The sequence below is a fragment of the Carcharodon carcharias genome, chromosome 7 (assembly GCF_017639515.1).
Source record: "Carcharodon carcharias isolate sCarCar2 chromosome 7, sCarCar2.pri, whole genome shotgun sequence".
Taxonomy (NCBI): Eukaryota; Metazoa; Chordata; class Chondrichthyes; order Lamniformes; family Lamnidae; genus Carcharodon; species Carcharodon carcharias.
The window spans coordinates 126,746,834-126,767,440 of NC_054473.1; the positions used below are offsets into that span (position 1 = coordinate 126,746,834).

The 20,607-nt window shown below is 42.0% G+C and overlaps 1 protein-coding gene across 2 annotated transcripts in view; it reads left to right on the forward strand.

Annotated features, from left to right (window-relative positions):
* Nucleotides 1-20,607, forward strand: part of fhod1 (formin homology 2 domain containing 1) — a 332,893-nt gene that overhangs the window by 230,813 nt on the left and 81,473 nt on the right. The gene's annotated exons all lie outside the window — the stretch shown is intronic.

The window sequence follows — 20,607 nt, forward strand, 5'->3', positions numbered from 1 at the left end:
GCAGTTATACAGGGCCTTGTGAGACCACACCTGGCGTATTGCGTGCAGTTTTGGTCTCCCTATCTAAGAAAGGATATACTTGCCATAGAGGGAGTGCAGCAAAGGTTCGCTAGGCTGATACCGGGGATGGCAGGACTGTCGTAAGAGGAGAGATTGGTTCAACTGGGCCTGTATTCACTAGAATTTAGAAGAGTGAGGGGAGATCTGTTTGGAACGTATAAAATTCTAACAGGGCTAGGCAGACTGGATGCAGGGAGGATGTTTCCCCTGGCTGGGGAGTCTAGATCCAGGGGCCACAGTCTCAGGATACGGGGCAGGCCATTTAGGACTGAGATGAGGAAAGATTTCTTCATTCAGGGTGATCAACTTGTGGAATTCTCTACCACAGAAGGCTTTGGAGGTCGGGTCACTGAGTATATTCAAGAAAGAAATTGATAAATTTTTGGATAAAAGGTACATCAAGGGGTATGGAGAGAAATCGGGAATATGGCATTGAGCAAAGGATCAGCCCTGATCATGTTGAATGGCGGAGCAGTCTCGAAGGGCGGAATGGCCTACTACTGCTCCAAGTTTCTATGTTTCTATCTGTAGATTTTCAGATTGTTTCCCCCAACACTTACAACCAGATGATTAATAAAAATATCAAAAAGGAACATCGTTCGCTATGGGTCACCACTGGTAAGTCATCTCCAAACAGATCTGAATCTATGTATAAATTCACATTGCTGCATCCCACCTACCAATTTTCAATCCAGTTCAATATTTTACCATTGAGACCAAAGACTTCGATCATGTACTGAAGCCTCTTGTGTGGTACCTTATCAAAAGCTTTTTGGAAGTCTGTGCAGACAACACCTACTGTGCTTTCCTCTACCACCCTTTTCATAACTACTTCAAAAAAAATACCATTAGATTTGTAAGACATGACGTCTATTTCGTGAAGCCTTGTTAAAAGTCGTTAATATGTCCCTCTTCATCCAAGTAATCATTGTGTTCCTTATGAGTCCCTTTGGGAATATATTTGTCTTCCACAACTTTTTTTTAATGTCATTCTTGAAAACTTTCCTTTTGCATTTTGTGCTGGTCCTGTCACCATTCAGTATGTATGGTCTGAATGAACCACAGTGGAGACAGTCTCCGCTTGACACTAGCAGTTGGCTCACTGCACTTGAGTCATGTTAAAGATTCGATAAATTGTATAATATTCCATAACATTGGTCTTCTCTGAGCTTTGACCCCTGGCAGGTAAAGGTTAAATATCAGACCAAAACAAAGGTGATAATTGCAATAATGTATCACCAATAATTTTTTAAAAAGGTTTTCTGCTTTGCATTTGATGAAACCCATATGATATAAATTCAGAAGGGTACATACACCTGGAATGCAGTGCCTGAAGGGGTGGTAGAAATAGATTTAACAGTAGCTAGCAAAAGGGAATTGAATATGTAATTAAAAAGAAAAGTTTTGCAGGGCTATGGTGAAAGAGAAGGGGGATGGAACTAATTGGATAGTTTTTACAAAAAGGCATGATGAGCTGATTGGCTTCTTTCTGTGTTGTGTGATTCTAAGACCATATTGAAATAGACCTTTTGCTCCATAGGCTATATTAATCTGTATATGCAGGGCTGGTTGGTGCTGGAGGTGTTTTAAATGACCTGTGTTTCATTGTTGAATTGTTGTACATTGAATTGTGGCAAATGCTTTGCCTTCGAACAGAACTCTTAAAGAATTCACTGCCATTTTATGTTCTAGCTGTATGAACCATGCATTAGCAAATGTTAGGAAATCAATCCATTAAGAACGAGGGCATTAGCTTATAAATTGTGGTCTCAAAATTCATTATTTAATGTGGATGAATTGAAAATGAGTCACCACTTACTGTACCTAATATACTAGCTTAGAGGAAATAAGTTGTCAAGAAAAGGCAATTTTGCTTCTAACTGTAATTAGACATTTATGAACCTATGTATAAATCTAATTATCCATTAAAGGGAAACTTTGGCCTTCAACCAACTTTAGAGCACATTCCTCTGCTAACTAGTGCCTAATCCCTCATTTATTACTTCACCTACACAGTAAAATCCAACTTCATGCTGGATGTTTCTGATTGAGATTTTTATGTTAGATGATAATTTTAGTCTTGGCCAAAATGACCATTGAAGCCAGAGCTGTATGTGTTGAATCGGTGTTTAGGGGAAAATACACAAAGTAAAAAAAGTGAGGGAAGAATGGGAAAAGGTCCAAACAGGTGAAAGGTCAGGAAATTCAATAGAAAATCACAGGACAAAAACAGAAGTACCTGGAAAAACTCAGCAGGTCTGGCAGCATCGGCGGAGAAGAAAAGAGTTGACGTTTCGAGTCCTCATGACCCTTCGACAGAACTTGAGTTCGAGTCCAAGAAAGAGTTGAAATATAAGCTGCTTTAAGGTGTGTGGGGAGCGCGGAGAGAGAAGTGGAGGGGGGGTGTGTGGTTGTAGGGACAAACAAGCAGTGATAGAAGCAGATCATCAAAAGATGTCAACAACAATAGAACAAAAGAAGACATAGATGTTAAAGTTGGTGATATTATCTAAACGAATGTGCTCATTAAGAATGGATGGTAGGGCACTCAAGGTATAGCTCTAGTGGGGGTGGGGAGAGCATAAAAGATTTTAAAATATTTAAAAATAATGGAAATAGGTGGGAAAAGAAAAATCTATATAATTTATTGGAAAAAAAAGGAAGGGGGAAACAGAAAGGGGGTGGGGATGGGGAGGGAGCTCACGACCTAAAGTTGTTGAATTCAATATTCAGTCCGGAAGGCTGTAAAGTGCCTAGTTGGAAGATGAGTTGCTGTTCCTCCAGTTTGCGTTGGACTTCACTGGAACAATGCAGCAAGCCAAGGACAGACATGTGGGCAAGAGAGCAGGGTGGAGTGTTAAAATGGCAAGCGACAGGGAGGCTTGGGTCATTCTTGAGGACAGACCGCAGATGTTCTGCAAAGCGGTCGCCCAGTTTACGTTTGGTCTCTCCAATGTAGAGGAGACCACATTGGGAGCAACGAATGCAGTAGACTAAGTTGGGGGAAATGCAAGTGAAATGCTGCTTCACTTGAAAGGAGTGTTTGGGTCCTTGGACGGTGAGGAGAGAGGAAGTGAAGGGGCAGGTGTTGCATCTTTTGCGTGGGTTTGGGGAGGTGCCATAGGAGGGGGTTGAGGAGTTGGGGGTGATGGAGGAGTGGACCAGGGTGTCCCGGAGGGAGCAATCCCTACGGAATGCCGATAGGGGGTGTGAAGGGAAGATGTGTTTGGTGGTGGCATCATGCTGGAGTTGGCGGAAATGGCGGAGGATGATCCTTTGAATGCGGAGGCTGGTGGGGTGATAAGTGAGGACAAGGTGGACCCTATCATGTTTCTGGGAGAGAGGAGAAGGCGTGAGGGCAGATGCGCGGGAGATGGGCCGGACACGGTTGAGGGCCCTGTCAACGACAGTGGGTGGAAAACCTCGGTTAAGGAAGAAGGAGGACATGTCAGAGGAACTGTTTTTGAAGGTAGCATCATCGGAACAGATGCGACGGAGGTGAAGGAACTGAGAGAATGGGATGGAGTCCTTACAGGAAGCGGGGTGTGAGGAGCTGTAGTCGAGGTAGCTGTGGGAGTCGGTGGGTTTGTAATGGATATTGGTGGACAGTCTATCACCAGAGATTGAGACAGAGAGGTCAAGGAAGGGAAGGGAAGTGTCAGAGATGGACCACGTGGAAAGGATGGAGGGGTGGCGATTGGAAGCAAAATTAATAAATTTTTCCAAGTCCCAACGAGAGCATGAAGCGGTACCGAAGTAATCATCGATGTACCGGAGAAGGAGTTGTGGAAGGGGGCCGGAGTAGGACTGCAACAAGGAATGTTCCACATACCCCATAGGGAAAATCACAGGCCTAATTAACCACAAGATAATTGTCTGACAAAATGATGTTGAACTCAGGACAATGAGCTTTACTTTCACCACTTGGTTAGCACCAGTTAGCCACAAAAATGATGTTTGACTGATGTGGTACGATAACCCAAGGGCTATTTTATCATTTTTTTCCTCATTTAAAACTAAATCATCTGACAGACACGGGTCTATCGTGAGATTTGTTTGATGACTTTATTTAAAGGAGAAAGAAAGGCTGGTAGAGTATTTCAACTACAAAGTATCCTACCATCTGTTTCTTTGAAGAAATAAGTCACTGCTCTACCTGTTATTTTTCAGGAGATATCATTGATCAAGTTGCTTCTATTCCTTCTCACTGAGAGTCATTAGTTTGGGTCTCTGTTTCTGTCACCAGGCTCTGCTTAACCTGTAATTTTCAGCGTTGAGAACTTTCTTCAAGCCATTCAGCCCTCTGATTAAAATGGCAGATCAGGTTCAATCTGCATATTTAAAGAGGATCCACCCCCATTCCCACTCTGCCTTTGGGCATATGTCATTGCTGCCTGCAATTTAATATTGCAAGCAACCAGATCAGAGTAAGAAAGGAATGGTTAAGTACCCCATTCCAGTTTAGCTGGTCTCCAACTTAGCCTCGTTTCCACCAGGCACATGAGTGTTAAGAGTTGTCTTTGCTTTTGTGTAATTTATCCCTTATTCATAAAACTGAGTATTCCATATACCTTTTAACAGCTTTACAAGTTTATCCTCACACTTTTAAACAGTTAATCCCAGGATCTAAATTAGTTCTGCAGATACAATGGCAGCTTTTATCGGGACACTCAGTTTTCCTGCCAGGATTGCTTAGATTGCAAGTGGCTTAATCCGGCTGGAAGATGGATTGTTGCTTCTGAAACATGGTTAATCTAATTTTGGAACTTTAATCATCCTCAGCCAGAGGGAGCCAAAATTAAGAGCTTTTTGAATACCTGTCTTATTCCAATTCAAAGGGATGGTGACGTTGTTCCCCAGGAGAATGATGTTTGATGTTCATGGTGATCCGGTGCCCACTGAATTGTTTGGTACCTTGCTGTTTGAATGATTGAATAAGAATGGTGCATTCTCTTTGTGGTTATCATTGGCAATGACTTAGTATAATAGAGGAATTGTAGGGACAGGGGTAAAATCTCCCTTAGATCCCAACTACATCAGACATGACATTCTAAGTGTATGATGCACATTTAATCAATTACAATTTAACTGCAGTGTTAATAGCATTGCACATAAAAGTTGTCAGTGGTTTATGCCACAGAAATATTTAACTCGTCATTCATTTTCTCAACACATTTTCATCCAGCTGTGTATTATTTCTGATCAGTGCAAGACTCCCAGAATTATAAAATGACATACAGTGTGTTGATAGAAAGCAGTGAAACGTGATTCCAATTATATTTGGCAAATTGTATCCTCAAAAGTTGACGAGTTGACATGTTAGCTCTGTGGCCTCAGCTGGGGCTAAACCAGAAATCTGGTACCTTTTAAAATGTACTTGATATGATTACCAAATATTTGTAGGAATCTGTCAGTCTGTAGCTTGCCTTAATTTCCTTTCACTGCACACTGAAATTTGCAATAAAAACAGAAAATTCTGGGAATGTGCAGCAGGTCAGACAGCATCCAGAAGAGGAGGAGAGATTAGCGGATCAAGAGGGACTGGCACAGAGAGGAAGAATTTGCTCCTTTCATATGACTGATTAAAACCAAGAGATGAGAAACAGGTAGAGGTCAGGTGGTGAAATTTGCTAACTACATTTAGAAATAAGCACTTTACATTGCTGGTCTGTCCTGTTAGTCACCAGGGCCTCATACTCAGGAGTTTGCTCAATATCTATTCATACCATAGCATAGCCCTTGTGATTTACACTCACCATAGTTTTGCACATGTCCTGATATGTGCTGCTCCAATCTTTCATAAGGGAGACTGAAACACTTGATGATTTGTAGAATTATATGGCTCAGTAGGAGGCCATTCAGCCCATTGTGTTCCTGTGCTATCTCTTCGAATGAGCTATCCAGTTAGTTCCATTCTCTGGCTCTCTCCCAATAGTCCTGCAAATTTTCACGTTCAAGAATTTATCTAATTCCCTTTTGAAAGTTCTTACTGGGCAGAATTTTCCCCCCATTGGGATTGGGTGGGGTGAGGGGAGCTCAGGAGTGGGCACGTGGAGGCGCGCCTCCAATCAGCGCCCCGAGCATGCCGTCATTTTACGTGGGCAGGCCAATTAAGGCCCACCCAGCGTGATATCCGCCAGGAAACGCTGTGCGCTCCCTGTGTAGGTGGGGGTGGGGGGCGGGTGGTGAATTCCCTGAGCCAAGAGTGCGCAAAAGAGCACACCCATCTCCTTGAGGCTAAGTGCTGCCTCGGGGCGATCGGCTCCAGATGTAAAAATGCTCAGAATAGAAAAATAAAATTTCCCTGACATGTCCCCTCATGTGACATTGTCATGGAGTTGGGACATGTCCATTACTTTTATTTAATTTTTAAAAACCTACATGAATCCTCATCCTGCCTGTGGATGAGGCTTCATGCTTTCTCTGAAGCCCACCAGGGCTCCCAGCCTGCTCGCCAACCTTAAGGTTGGACTGGCAGGTCCATCAATGATAATGAGTTTGTCAATGGCCTCAATAGACCATTGACAAGTCGGCAGGCACACAGCTGATTTGGCTGAGCCCCCGCCGACCTGAAAGTTGAAATGACACGGGGTGACGTCGGGAGTTCCGTCCACCGTCGTCCCACGTCATTTTACGTGTTATGGGGAGGGCCCCGCTCACCCCCCCCCCCCCCCCCCCCCCCCGCAAGCATACTGACTGGGAAATCCTGCCTATTAAATAAATCTGTTTTCAACCTTTTAGGCAGTGCATTCCAGATCACCGTAAGTCACTGTGTGAAAAACAAAGTCTACATCATCTCCCCTCTCAATTCAAAAGATTGAGTGAAAAAAAAACAAACCACATTCCCTGTTCTTTTTAGAGCTAACATATTTTGCACCTTCTATGCACTATGCTAATAGTCACCTTTCTTCCCCAAACCTCTGCATCTTGAGAGGTTGCTTAAAATAGGCCTCTTTGACCAAGCAGCTGTCCTAATATCTCCTTTGAATTGGTGTCAATTTATGTCTGATAACACTCCTTAGGATGTTTGGCTATGTTAAAGGCACTATATAAATAGGAGATGATGTTACTTTGCAATGTTGCCTGCAGAATTCTGCTCTCAATGACAAACTTAACATTTGCCAGCTCTGTGCTTTAAGACTTAAGTAACTAATTGCAAATGTCAATGTCAGCTAGTTATGAATGGTAGCACACTGCCTAGTAGTTGAACCAGCACAACAAAAAAAATCTTGCCACTGTTTTCTTGCACCACATGCATAAAATGGTTGTTCACTCACAGTTGGCTGGCTGCACTTCAAAACAATTCATAGTGTATGAGGTGTTTTGAGTTGCTCTGAGCAATGGGACAAGCACCACATCATGCAAGTTCTTCTCTTTTCTCAGTATGGTTGAACTGCATCTTCATTTTGTGAGTGGTTATGTTAGATTCCTAATTAGTGTGTAATATTGAATGTCTAAGGCCTATTCCTGGAATTAAGACTGTAGCATCTTTAAAACAAAGTATATTAAAAGTGGATAGTAATGTGAATTGAGCTGAAAGGTCGATTGCAGTAAGTTCAGGAGCAACAATTCTATATTTATAAGGACTATAACAATATGGATTCTGCAGGTAAGATCAATTGTAACAAGCTAATGTTGATAATTTTCTTCATTTATGAGCTCCAAGAGGTAGTGCTATTCGCCCATATCTAATCATGAACTTATTTACATGAAAGTGTTTCACCCAGGGAGGAACATCTTTTATTGCGACAATTTTGTTCAAGTGAGCTCTGGCCATAGGTGAATTCAAATTGGGTGCCTTTTTTTGCTACTAGATTGGCTAGAATTTTCCAGACCCTCCATGGCAAGCTTCCATGCAGCGGGGCCGGTGAGCCATTGAAATCTCTGTTCACAACGGCGGGACCAGAAGATGCTGCTGGTGTGAGGGGCTGGAAAATTCCAGCTATTAAGTCTTTTTCATGCTTAATTTCCCTTTTCAAAGTCTACATCCTTGCTGGGTTATAATTCCACGGGTTGCCCTCTGGATCCTTCCGCAAGTGCCCATTATTCATGATGGAGCCTTGACTATGAGTATTGGCAGGCCATTCACTCATTGTTGCTGCATCTGACCTTTGCATGTGCACTTGAAGCAGCAATTAGGAATGAGAACCGTGGCCAGTTTCCCCATCTCTAACGCGGGCAGCAAGGACAATTCCGGAATGTACAACAGTGATTGAGATCAAGGCTGGAATTTTACACCTTCTTCATGTTCCCCCAACCCCCTGCCCTCTCGATCACAGCTTCCACCCCCTCGTCAGGGCCGGCCAGACTGTCCCGTGAAAACGTCCTAATCTACCTGGATGTCTGAATCCAGCAACAGTCTTTGTTGAGGATTGGCTGCAGTCAGCAATCGTCACTGCTCCCAGTTGCACTGTTGGGACCAGAAAGCTAATGGCAATTTGATTGACCAACAGCTCTCAAAGACAGGGCTTCTTTCCAAATGGGGACAAAAGTCTCACCTTGAGCCAATTAGCAGCCCAACTGGGGAGGTGGGGTGGGGTGGGGGGGGGGTGCAGAAGGGTAAGGGGGTAGGGAAGGGTAGGAAGGAGGAGTGGGGGGAGGCAGGGGGGAGGGAGGGGGTGTGCGTGGGTAGGCAGGCAGATCCTCTGCCTCTACATGAAATTCTGCTACGAGTAACTCAACAGGAAGACAAGAGATTAAACTTGGGATTCATTTAGTCTGCACCAAGTCATTGTTGGAGTTTGATCTTTGATTTTAAATGCATCAAATATCTTTTTCCATAGCTTTATGCTATCATTAGCCACTTTTCATTTGTTCATGGGATATGAGCATCATTGGCAACACCAGCATTTATACTCATCCCTAATTGCCCTTTAGAAGATGGTGTTTAGCTGTTTTCTCGAACTGCTGCTGCTCATATGATGTAGGTATACCCACAGTGCTGTTAGGGTGGCAGTTCCAGGATTTTGACATAGCAACAATGAAGGAACAGTGATAAATTTCCAAGGCAGGTTGGTGTGACTTGGAAGGGAAATTGCAGACAGCAGTGTTTCCATGTGTGTGCTGCCTTTGTCCTGCTAGGTGGTGCAGGTCGTGGGTTCAGAAGGTGATATCCCAGAATACATGACAGGTTACTGTAGTGCATTTTGTAGAGGTTGCAAACTGCAGCCACAATGCACCTGCAAACTGTTATTCTGAGTCCCATGTTATCCTCCTCCTCTCCTATTTCATTACTACTGTCATTAACACAACATCATGATAAATCAAGTCAACACAGATTGCACAAGTTATGTTGGATCCTCTTGTTCTTCATAGAACTGCAACCAGTTCAGTGGGGAGAAAGTGCTTTTTGAAACTAATTGAGTATGCGGTGGAAGGAGCAAGATTATCATTATTTTAATGGTGAGAAAAACCTTTCTCCTTCCTGCAAAACATTTGCCTCAAATGTTCAATGGTCATTATTTCTCTCCCCCTTTGACAATTAATGCAACATGTACTTTTGGTAATGGTGAGAATTAAGTGAAACTGAACCTTTTTTTTTTAAAAAAACATTTGTGAGGAGGCAGAGACTGTTTTAAAAAGTGTCTGTTTTTCTTGACAAGTTGGTTGGGAGTTTTGCTGCTGTTGTATAGGAACAAATGTTCTCGAGACTTGTCTTGAGTAAGTGTATGTGAGGTTGTGAGTAATGATTCAACACCAAGAATAAATAAACACCAGGAGACTGCAATGGTGCCAAACTAAGCTGGAACCATGGTGAATGTCAAAAGCTATTATATCTGGCCATCACGCATGTTTATAGGATTGGTAGTTGGAACGTGATGACTATGCCCAATAGAGCAAAATATTAACCCATTTGGTACTGATTCCCTTCATTCCCTTTCACAAAATGCACTTTCCATTACAAACAACATAGTGCTGCAATATTTCACCATCAACATCTTCCTCATGTCATTAACTTTCTCCCATAGTTAACAAAGAAAAGAAAGCTTGCATTTATACATGTCTTTTCGTGACCTGAGAACATCCCAGAGTGCTTCACACCCAATCAAGCACCTTTGAAGTGTAGCCACTATTTTAGGAAACACAGCAGATAATTTGCACACATCCATGTTACAGCAATGAAATAGATGTCCAAATCATCTCGTTTTGGTATTGGTTGAGGGATAAATGTTGACCAGATCACCAGGAGAACACTCGTCCTCTAGTTCAAATAATTCCATGAGATCTTATACATCTGGAGAGAGGGCAGATCTGTTTAGCAACTCATCTGAAAGCGGATGCCTCCAACTGTGTAGAACCGAGGAGAGTGTTTCACTGTCAGCCTCAATTATGTGCTCAAGTCTCTTAAGTGAGGCTGGAAACCACAACCTCCTGACTCAGAGGTGAATGTGCTACCAACTGAGCCAGATGTAACATCATGTTGTCAGGAATAAAGGTGGAAGAAATAGTTTCTTGTCTTTCTAGTATAACTTTGATACATGTAACATACCTTCTTGTCCCCATTCTCTTTCTTATTGCTCTTCCTTCACACCTGAATGGTGACTTCAGCCATATGCTGTTAATAATATATGGCGATAATAAAAACAAAAAGTAAACCTGGAACAGCTTCAGACAGTTCTACCTCCAGACAAGTGGAGAATAAATTTCCCTGCAGTTTGACACAAGTGTCAAGAAAGTTTACACCGCTCATTGGGTGTGAAGAATAACAATGTCGTTCCATTGGGCAGAAATTTTCTACTCCCCCTACCGTCCCCTCCACACCGACCCTATTTGGCCAGTCAGCCGACTGAACCATCAGCATTGATAACCTCAGTTTAGTGCTTTAAAGGTCTCTTAAACTTAAAGCCTTAGGAAAATGAAGGGATTCTTTTCATATGCAGGTCAGAGGCTGTAACTCATAATATTTCTGCTACAGCTGGTTTGCTCCATTTGCATTTACAACTGATAGCCTGGTGGAATACTTTTGGTGGATTTAGACTAATACTGACTGTGAACTGTGCTACTCAATTCTCGTATTGAAGTTAATATTTTGGATGAGAAATGGGAAAAATAAAGGAATGTTCCAGATTTGAGCCCATGACAGTAGAAGTGTACTCAACCCATTGCTACGATTTTTTTTCACGTTTTCTTCTTGTCCCCCATCACTATTGAAGTCATTGGTAAATTTTGACAGTGATCCTAAAATAGAATGTGTTTGCTTTTTTAAAAGCAGTCAATATTTAGGACATGTGGGCATTTATTTTTAATCGATTCTCACAGGTCTACCTATTAGAAGACTTACCCATAATCGCACTTGGAACACTTACAGAAAAAAGCTAAAACATCTTCACAGCGTTAAATCTGGGAAGAGCAGTGATATTTGTAGTTTTACAGCTTCAAACTAGAGGCAGTTGTGTTGTGGATATGTGGTTTTGTCTCTGCGCTGATATGGAATCTGGAGCATAGCTCCACTTTAATCTCTGGTGTAATTCAGTCCATCAGAAAAAGTGTATATACCATTTTGGGAAGGACCCTCCCACCACTTCATTTTTGTTCTGACTGCTGTTTAGTCTACACCCAATCTTAAGAAAATTTCTTCAAGTTTAAAACAAAAAGTTGAAAATTTCCCAAGCAGCTCAGCTCTATTGTTTATAATGTTATTAAAGAACTGATGGGACAATCAGCTCCTTACCAACTTGAAACACTTCACCTGAGTGGCAATCTGTCCATGTATTTGACAGAACATCACTTTGGACATCGAATGTTGTGGAGATCGTAATACAACTTGGTGCTGCTGATTCCTCTTACTCTAAATCAAGGGCCAGTTTCAAATAAAAAGCATTGTTATGTGCTTGCCATTAAAGTAATTGCCAGTTATAATGTGATAAGTTTATTGAACTTATCTTATTGTCTCAAAAACTATCTGCTCATCTAGTCCTGTTCTACGTTTGGCTCCAGTTTGTTTACATTATCTGAAAAATCTAATTGAGCAGCTTTTTAAAAAGTACATTGTACACAGGGGATAGCAACCGTCAGCTGCAGGCCCATTGGTTGAAATTCAAAACGTTCAACTGTGCTTTGAGAATCATGAATCAGTTTATATTATCGGTCGCATTAAACATGAACAATCTCAGTGAGTTATATGGATAAGGCATGACCTATCATTGACACTGACACTGACCCCTTCTGTGGGCCAAGTTTTTTTTCCCTGTACTATCTAGTATCTTGCCAATCCACAGCACAATAATCGTCCCATGGGGGCTAATGTAGCAGATTACAGAAAGATGAAAGTTAGTTTAATGTAATTAGGAGGACAGAACACGTGAAAACATGAAAGTAATGTAGCACCATTTGTTCATATCTGGAGATCTTAATTTGGTTTTTATGTCTTTCCAAGCTATTGCCGTACTCAGATAACACGGAGATGAAAGTTATTGTTTTATGGTAATTTGAGGTAGGTCCTCAGGAACATCCTTTTGTCCGTCATATAATTCAGTTGTCCTTAAAATTTTGGTTGAAGGATCCTTTTTCAAGTGGATTATTAATTACAATCTAAATTGGAATGCGACATAATATGCATGATATGATTGTGCTTTCACAGGATGGGAGCATTGCTGGCAAGGCCAGCATTTGTTGCCCATCCTTAGTTGCCCTTGAAAAGGTGGTAGTGATCCACCTTCTTGAAATGTTGCAGTCCATGTGGTGTAGGTACACCCTCAGTGCTGTTAGGAAAGAAGTTCCAGGATTTTAACCCAGAGACAGTGAAAGGTTGGCGAGATAGTTCCAAGTCAGGATGGCGTGTGGCTTGGAGGAGAACTTACAGATGGTGGTGTTCCCATTTGTGTGCTGCCCTTCTCCTTCTAGGTGGTATGTCATGGGTATGGAAGATGCTGTCGAAGAAGCCTTGGTGAGTTGCTGCAGTGCATCCTGTTGATGGCACATACTGCTGCCCATGTGCGCCAGTGGTGAAGGGAGTGAATGTTTGTGGATGGGGTGTCAATCAAGTGAGTTGCTTTGTCCTGGATGATGTTGAGCTTCTTGAGTGTTAATGGAGCTACACTCATCCAGACAGTAGAGAGTTATCCATTTTTAACTTGTACCTTGTAAATGATGATCAGGCTTTGAGGAGTCAGGAGGTGAATGAATCACCACAGAATTCCCAGCCTCTGACCTCTTATAGCCACATTATTTATATGACTGGTTCAGTTCAGTTTCTAGTCAACGGTAAGCCCCAGAGTGTTGGTAGTGGGAGATTCATCGACAGTAATGCTGTTGAATGTCAAGGAGAGATTCAATTCTCTCTTGTTGGAGATAATCATTGCCTGGTACCTGCATGGCATGAATGTTACTTGTTACTTATCATTCCAATTGTGAATGTAGTCCAGGTCTTGCTGCATTTGGACACAGACTGCTTCAGTATATGAGGAATCGCAAACATTGTGCAATCATCAGCGAACATCTCGACTGGTTGGAGTCATACCTGGCTCAAAGGAGGATAGTTGTGGTTGTTGGAGGTCAATCATTTCAGTCCCAGGACAGCACTGCAGGGGTTCCTCAGGGTAGTGTCCTAAGTTGACATCTTATTTTTAGGTATGCCTGGTGCTGCTTCTGGCATGCCCTCCTGCATTCTTCATTAAACCAGGATTGATCTCCCCAGTTTGATGGTAATGGTAGAGTGGGGGATATCCCAGGCCATGAGGTTACTGATTATGGTTGAATACAATTCTACTGCTGCTGATAGCAGCACCTCATGGATGCTGAGTTTTGAGCTGCTAGATCTGTTCGAAATCTATCCACTTAGCAAGGTGGCAGTGCCACACACCATGATGGAGGGTATCCTCAATGTGATGACAGGACTTTGCCTCCACGAGGACTGTTTGCAGTGGTCACTCCTACCAATACTGCCATGACAGGTAGATGGGTGAGGATGAGGTCAAGTGGGTTTTTCTTTTTTGCTGGCTCCTCACCACCTGCCGAAGACCCAGTATAGTAATTTGTGCTTTAGGACTTGGCCAACTGGTCCATAGTGGTGCTATCAAGCCACTCTTGGTGATGAACGTTGAAGTCCCCCACCCAGAGTACATTCTGTGCTTTTGCCATTTCTTCCAATTGATGTTCAACATGGAGGAGTCCTGACTCATCAGTTAAGGGGTGGTGGTCAGTAGGTGATAATCAGCAGGAGGTTTCCTTGCCCTGTTTGACTTTATGCCATGAGACTTCATAGGGTCTGGAATAAATGTTGAGGACCCCCAGGGAAACTCCCTCCCACTATATACCACTCCCACCACCTCTAGTGGGACTGTCCTGCTGGTGGGACAGGACACATCCAGGGATGGTGATAGTGGTGTCATACTCATGGAAGCATACCTACAGGCAATGTCAGGCGGTTGCCTGACCAGTCTGTGGGACAACTCTCCCACTTTGGCATAGGCCACTGGACCTTAGTAAGGGTGACTTTGCAGGGTTGGCAGCACTGGGTTTGCCATTTTTGTCTCCGGTGCCTAGTTGGATTTTTGATTTTGAAGCAGTTTGAACTGAGTGGCTTGCTAGGCCATCTGAGAGGGCCTTTAGGAGTATTGCTGTGGATGTGGAGTCACATGTAGGCCAGACCAGGTAAGGCTGGCAGATTTCCTTCCCTGAAGGATATTAGTGAACCAGATGGCTTTTTACAACAATCGTCGTGGTCACTATTACTGAGACTAGCTTTTAATTACAGATTTATTAAACAAATTTAAATTCTACCAGCTGCCATGGTGAGATTGGAACCTGTGTCCCCAGAGCATTAGCCAAGGCCTCTGGATTATTAGTCTAGTGATATTACCCCTGTACTATCACCTCCCCCAAAAGAATGCTTACTAATGTTTTTAAGAAAACAGTTATTTACTCACAGATATCAGTGAGATGTGTGTGCCTGCTTCTCATTGTATAGCATGTATTACTTAAATATTTTTTTAAAATCCCTCTCTTCAGCAAGGCTGAAATCACCTGGCACCAATCTCCAGCCTTGGTAACCATGGGTCTACCTGATGATCTTTGTTCCACTCTCAGCATTCCTCCATGTGCACTCCTGTCCTAGCTGAAACAACCAATCTACTCTCCACTGCACATTTTAATACAAGAACAAAGAAAATTGGATAGCTGGAGGCCATACGGCCCCTTGAGCCTGCTCCGCCATTCAGTGTGCTTATGTTCGACTTTCAGCCTGGACTCCACTTCTCACCTGTTCCCCATTTATCTCAATTCCCTGGCAGACTAAAAATCTGTATGTTTTAGCCTTTAATATGTTCAACAAAAGGACATCCATAACCTTCTGGGATAGAGAATTCCAAAGATTTGCAACCCTTTGAGTGAAGGAATTTCTCATCCTAATCCTAAATGATTAGTCCCTTATCCTGAAGCTGTGCCAAGATGTCCTAGATTCCCCAGTCAGGGGAAACAACCTCTCAGTCTTGACCCTTGGAACATGCTTTGTATGTTCCATTGAAATCACCTCTCATTCTTCTAAACTCCAGAGGATATAGCGTTTACTCAGCCACTCATCATAGGACACCCCTCTCATCCCAGGAGCCAATCTCGTGAATCTTTGCTAAACTGCCTCCAAGACAAATATATCCTTCTTTAGATAAGGGGACTAAAACTGCCCACACTACTCCAGGTGGGGTCTCACCAAAACCCTTTACAGTTATATTAAGCCTTACTTATGCTTGTACTCCAATCCCCTTGCAGTAAAGACCAACAGGCCATTTGCCTTCCCAATTGCAGTACCTGCATGCCAACTTACTCTGTTCCTTGTACAAATATATCCAAGTTTCTCTGAACAACAACATTTACATGTCTCAAACCTTTTAAAAAACAATCAGTTGTGTCAGCCCTGCACTCTGTAATTTCCTTCCTAAACCCCACTACTCCACTTTCCTCCTTTAAGACACTCCTTAAAACCTACTCTTTGACCAAACCTCTGGGCATCTTTGCTAATATCTCCTTATGTGGCTCAGTGTCATATTTTGTTTTATAATACCCCTGTGAAGCACCTTGGGACATTTTATCATGTTATAAGTGTTATATCAGTGCCACACAACAGACTTGTGGGCAAATTCTAGGTCATGGAATAAAAGGGAAAGCAGGTACTTGGATAAGAAATTGGCTGAGTGACAGGAAACAATTTAGTGATAAATGGTTGTTTTTCAGATTGGAGGAAGGTTTGTGGTGGAGTTCCTCAGGTGTCAATGTTGGGACCCTTGCTCTTCCTGATATATATTAATGACCGCGACTGTAGTGTGCAGGGCATGATTTCAAAATTTGCAGATGATATGAAGATTGGAAATGCTGTCAACTGTGATGGGAATAGTCCTGAACTTCAAAAGGACATAGAAATATTGGTAAATTAGGCAGATGAAGTTCAATGTTGAGAAGTGTGAGGTGATTCGTTTTTGCAGGAAAGATATGGTGTACAGCATAAAATAAAGGAAGAGCCTCTAAAGGAGGCGCATGAACAGAGGGACCTCGGTGTATATGTACATTGGTTATTGAAGATGGCAGGACGTGTTGAGAGAGCAGTTAATAAAGCATATAGTAGCTTAGGCATTATTGATAGGGGCATTGAGTACAAGAGTAAGGAGGTCATGTTGAACTTGTATATGACACTAGTTAGGCCTCATCTAGAATACTGCGTCCAGTCCTGGGGATTGGAGGCATTGGAGACAGTACAGAGGAATGATTCTCGGGATAAAGAACAGTAGCTATGAGGATAGATTGGAGAGGTTGGGACCGTTTTCCTTGGAGAAAAGAAGGCTGAGAGGAGACTTGATAGAGGTATTCAAGATCCTGAGGGGTATGGACAGGATAAATAGTGAGAAACTGTTCCAACTCAAGAGAACATAAAGAACTAGAGGACACAGATTCAAAATAATTGGCAAAAGGAGTAAATGTGATGTGAGGAAAATTTTTTCACCCAGAGGATCATTGGAGTCTGGAACAAACTTCGTGGATGGGTGGTGGAGGCAGGTTTGATTGAGGTGTTCAAAAGGGAATTGGATTGCTACCTGAAAAGAAAAAATGTGCAAGATTACAGAGATAAGGCAGGGAAGTGGGACAAGGTGAAATGCTCTTTCAGAGAGCCAGTGCAGACTCAGTGGGCCGAATGGCCTCCTGCACTGGCTCTCGATTAAAGGTGAGATACTGTTTTCTCAGAGCCTAAAAGCATTGTAGGTGTATCTACACTACCTGAATTGCAGTGGTCAAGGTGGTAGTTCACTGGAACCTTCTCAAGGGCAATTGGGATGTAACGATACTGTGATAAATACAAGCAGTTATACATCAGCCCAGAATTCCTTGAGAAGAATTAATGTGTGAATAATGAACATCATTATTAATGTGTGAATCAGGCAGCAACTTTTAGTGAGGAAGAGATAGCCCGCGAATTGTGAATCGTCACAACTTGCTGGACAATTTGAACTACTCTGCCATTTTTTAATTTTTAAAAATTCTTTTTTGGATATGAGCATTGCTAGCAAGGCCAGCATTTATTGTCCATCCCAATGGTCCTTGAGAAGGTTCCAGTGAGCTACCACCTTGACCACTGCAATCCAGGTAGTGTAGATACACCTACAATGTTTTTAGGCTCTGAGAAAACAGTATCTCACCTTTAATCTCCCTGTGATTGTTATGATATTGCATTTGCACATTAAACTCATCAGAGAAAGCTATGTCTGGTAATTGATAGCATAAATACCCTTTTTAATATTGTGATAATTGGTGATGAATGATAATCAACCCCTCTGACTCAGAAAGTGAACAGTTAAAAGTGTGAAGTCTCATTCCTTCGGGTAATGAACTGTAGCTGGAGATTTCAAAATGGTCAGCTATTTCTATAAAAATCCTACTTTTTCTTCCTGTCTTGCTTTTCTCTATTAATGCTATCTTTCTTTCCCTTTCTAACTTTTTCTTTCTATATCTGATTCAACATTGAACTCATCTACTTCCTCTCAGTCTTTTCCCTATTTACTTATCAAAGCTTTAATCTCATTGGTTAAAGAGATGCACTGTTTGGCCCCTTGTTCACTAAGGTGCACTGTTGCCATTATTGCTTGTTATCAGTTCGTACTTCCTGCGACTCTCATGGGCGGAAATATCTTGAGCTGAAGAGCATAGGAACAAGTCTAACTAACAGGGCACACTGTTAGATGTCCCCCTTTAAGCAAATTCTGGGCCAATGTCATTTTCATTATGCCTCATTAGTACTTTAATCTCAGCATAGCAGGGATTATCCTCCTGAATGTTGCACAAGACATTGTCATTAATCCAACTTCTGCTTATTTTGTTAACTCTGTTTTCTGAGGCACCAAGACAAAAGTCTCTAATTTAGCTTCATTGATTTCTAACTGCACAGAAGCTTCTTTTCTGCCAGTTCATTGTCACTGTGAAGTTTAATTAAAGTGTACTTAGTTTCCCTTCGATTCCCAACATCAACTGGTTACTACACGGCACGTTTCCTGAATATTTATAGCATACAATGCACTCTGGTTGCTGTGCATTTCTAGTGAACGATAGCAAGATTCTTAACTGCCTTGTAGTTTCTTGGGAAAAAGTGGAGTGATGGGACTATGTTCCTAAACTAAATGCTTCCTTAAATACTTCTTGAACAATTTAACTTGTGCCCTGAGGCAGTAAATATTCTGTCACATTAGGGACTAAATTACTTTTTGTGTAATTATATAAAAAAAAACTTGTATTGAGAATTTCTTTTAAATACTACATATAATGGTAAAATAATTACTGCGGTTTAAGTGACAATTACATATTCTCATCATGTCAACTTTGCTCTTAGTGTAGCAAAAGTTATCCACTGAATGTTATACAACGTATTGGTATTGATCAGAGTACAAAGTGTAAATGTATCTGACATAACCTTGTTTCTTTTGGTTGTGTATACTCTGCCCTTCTACATTGTAATAGTGTGAATTCACATCTGTAAATGTAATAGGATCAGGAAAAAACACTTAATTTGAAAATCACAATGATGCACTGCATGAACTTGCCAAGGTTGCTTAGACAGAACCTTCTAAACCTATGACCTCGACCAACTAGAAGGACCAGGGCAGCAGATTCATGGAAACACCACCACCTGGAAATTTCCCTCCAAGCCACTCTCCATCCTGACCTGGAACTATTTCGCCCTTCATTCACTGTCACTGGATCAAAATTCTGGAACTCCCTCCCTAACAGCACTGTGGGTGTACCTACACCACATGGACTGCAGTGGTTCAAGAAGGCAGCTCACCACCACCTTCTCAAGAGCAATTAGGGATGGGCAACAAATGCTGGCCTAGCCTGTGAAGCCTACGTCCCAAGAATGAATTTTAAAAAGTTTATTTGGTGCACAGGACCTTGAACTCCATGCACAAGAGCTGGGATTTATGTGTTCCTGAACATGAACCATATCATTGTCTGTTTTCACCGCAGCTAAAATTAGATACTGGTTGTTCCAGTACATTGTTGACTGCGTCTGTGAATAACTTTTGAAAGAGAGAAATTTCTCTTTCCCCCTTACGTTTTCATTCACGGAGGTAATTTTGACTTTGTGATAGTGTAAAATTGGTGACAGCAAATTGGCTGCCCATTTCACACCTCCCCAAATTTTATTCCTGTTGATTTCAGTTGAAATAATAATTGGGAATGAAGAAAAACAAGCTGGTGCTTTCCTATCACTTGTTTCACGTTATCAAACAAAGCCCTGACTGAATTTGATGGAAGATGTTACACCTGTGCACAACGTCAGTGGTAACTGGGTTATCTCAAAGCATTGTGTTGTGCAACAAGATTTATCCTATTCCAAAACTGGAAGTAGATGGGAAACTACATTTTTTTGATTAATCTTTACAGTGACAGTGAATTGTCATGGAAAAAGAAGCTTCTGGATAGTTAAAAATCAATGAAAGTGAGCTAAAGAGCTCTCTTGTGTAGGTGGCTCGGAGCGTAGAGCTACACAGGTGGATGGATGCCTGATAAATGTACGTTTAAAAATGAACAATGCAGAAATGGGTGTGGGGCTCATCTCTTACTGATGAGCGATTTTTTAACTGTCATTTGTTGCTCTTGCTCGTTCAGCTGCAACACAACAACAACGTTATAACTCTAACACTTTAATGTAACAAAATGCTCCAGGGTGCCTCACCAAGTCATAAAGAAAGGTCTCTCAAACAACAATCAGACAACTGACCAAATCATCTGTTATGGGTCTTGGTTGAATGTTGGCCAGGACACCAGGAAAAACCACTCGGTCTTTAAATTGTGTCATGAGATCTTTTAAAGCCCACCTGCAAGGGCAGAAAGGACCTTGCCCTAACATCTCATTGAAAAGATGGCATGGTCAACAGTGCAGCACTGTCACAGAACTGCACTGAAATGTTAGCCAGATAATCGACATGTCACATACAGCATCCTCCAACTTCCAAGGATAGCCTCAATCCTATTTTCTGCAGCCTGCTCATTGTCAATAAGGAAAAAAATTCACTCTGGTTTCCATCAAAATATGTTGAAAGGAGATGTGGTAAATCAGGGATCTTGTAA